This window comes from Glycine max, chromosome 9 (genome assembly GCF_000004515.6).
Source record: "Glycine max cultivar Williams 82 chromosome 9, Glycine_max_v4.0, whole genome shotgun sequence".
Taxonomy (NCBI): Eukaryota; Viridiplantae; Streptophyta; class Magnoliopsida; order Fabales; family Fabaceae; genus Glycine; species Glycine max.
In genome coordinates, this window is record NC_038245.2 from 27,445,619 (window position 1) to 27,448,171 (window position 2,553).

The window sequence follows — 2,553 nt, forward strand, 5'->3', positions numbered from 1 at the left end:
CCTGTACAAGTCATATTCTTCTAGGTTCTTCTATGCGCTCATCCAATCATGTTGTGCCCAGTGGATCATGCGCTCAGCCAGAGGAGGATGGCTCAGCGAACTGCAAAAATCAAGGCAAAAGCATACTAAAAATGAAGTACTGATAGCATAAAGAACACATGCAACATCATTAGATAGATATAAAAGTATTTACATCAAGTACCCCGTAGGAAGAATCAATTGAGGATTTAGCTCTCCATAATTGGGAAGTGTCATACCCTAATTTCGTCCGGGGACCTTTGCTTGATGACATGCGACCTTTGTTTGGTCCTTGTAAGGTGCTCGGCACCCATCATTAGGCAATTTTTGAAATTCTGGGACATGCCGGAAAACAAAAGAAAATATTGATGCACAATCCGTAAGGTTCCGTGACACACCGGAAATCAAATGGAAGCATCGTTGCATAATTAATGAGGTTCCGTAACATTCCATAAGTCAAAAAGGGGATGATTATGTAATCCGCAAGGTTCCGTAACATTACGGAAAGAAAACAAGTATCGTTACAAAATTCGTAAGTTTCCGTAACATTACGAAAAAAAAAATCACCAAAAAAAAGCAGAGGGGGTGTACTTAGTAAAAATGGGGGTGCAAATAACAATCAGGCCCACTTGGGCCCTCCAGAAGATTCCTCCAGAAGGTTGTTGCTTCTGGAGGAAGCAACCTGGCTCGCCTGGGCGAGCTGGGCGGCAACCATCTCCCCTATTTTGCTATAAATAGGGGAGGAAGTGAGAAGGAAAAGGGTTCAGCCCCTTAGGCACTTCTCTCTCTTTCGAATTTGCTTGGAAAAATTGTTTCCGTGAAGAAAATCTAAGCCGAGGCGCTTCCGAAACGTTTCCGTAACGTTTTCCGTGAAGAATTTCGCAAAGGTTTCGACCGTTCTTCGACGTTCTTCATTCGTTCTTCATCGTTCTTCGATCTTCAACGGGTAAGTACCTCGAACCAAGCTTTTCGATTCATTCTATGTACCCGTAGTGGTCCAGATTGTGTTTTGTGTATTTCTATTCTTGTTTCATTTACTTTTTTATACCCCCTCTTGACGTGCTTAAGCCATTTTACTTAAGTCATTTCTCGCTTAACCTAAAAATAAAATAAATTTCCACCGATCGTTTGAATTGTATTATCCGTTAACTTCGGTTAAAATGAATTCCGACCGTTCGGTCGTGCCGTAATCACGTTGGAAATAAAAAAAAAAAGAGGTAAAATAATAATATAATAATAAAAAAATGTCTTTTAGTAAAATAAAGCGGAAAATCAATCGGACGTTTTCTCTTTGGGATTTCTCATTCTTAATTGAATTGACTAATAACTAAAGTGAAACTAAGGATAAAATCAACTCGCCTAGTCAAGCTCGTCCATAAAAATAGGTTTTTGAAGTTTGTCATTTCAATTTCTTACTAAGTAAAATGGATCATTTTCAAGGTCCAACGCCTTAAAATGATCACCCTTTAAGTAAAAAAAGAATCACTTGATAAGAAAGAACTACGTAGGTCTGATTTCTTCATCGCAATTGAGGGATACGTAGGAGCAAAGGGAAACACCCTTGTCGACCACAAAAAGAAAAAAATATAAAAAAAAGGGTATAAAGGATATAAAGATATAAAAAGGGAATATAAAAATCAAAGTCATGTTTTGCACATTCGATTAAAGGCTGCCGTCCCTTGGGACGGACGTGTGGGGTGCTAATACCTTCCCCGTGCGTAAATACAACTCCCGAACCTTTCACTTAAAAGTTCGTAGATCGCGTCTTTTTCGGTTTTTCCGACGTTTTCCTCAAATAAACGTTGGTGGCGACTCCGCGCGTATTCCTTTCGTGGAACACGCATCCCGCGAGTCACGCGTCGCCCTCCCGCCGAAGGGTAGGTTGCGACAGTTGGCGACTCCACTGGGGATCATTTTTAGAGAGTTAGGCCGTTTAATCTTGTGCAATGTTTTATCATGACTTTCTCCTTTGTTGGTTTCCCTTTATTTTTTATGTTCTTGTGAATATAAACTCTTTGTTGCTTTTAGTGCGTTTTAAAATTTATGCATGAGGTAAATATTTATTCATTTGATGCACACAAACACCAACACTATTTGCACACACTGTGAGTTGAAAAAAGGCCCTATACCCGGGTTCATGGGAACATAAGGAGTGGAGGTGAATCTGTGATCATGCTAGGTCTCCGACTTGCTTGATTACAGTGAACCCTCATCTAGAGTTTTTCTCTTTGGAAACATATTGTTGCTAGTAGTCCCTACTGCTGCTGTATGTTCTTCGAAGGGGATGATACCTCTAGAAACCATCAAGAGAGATATGACTTCCTTGGGGGTTATCACTAAATGCCTAGTTAGCTCTCTCCCTTATAGGTCCCTTAAATAGGGGCACGGAGCAAACACGCTACGTGCCATTTTTCACACTGCCATGCATAAGTATCATATACCCTTTTGCTTATGTTCAGTGAATATTGTCATACTATGTACATCCCCGTATTGTACCTTTCACATGTGCATCATGTGCGGGTTCCGTCTTAATCC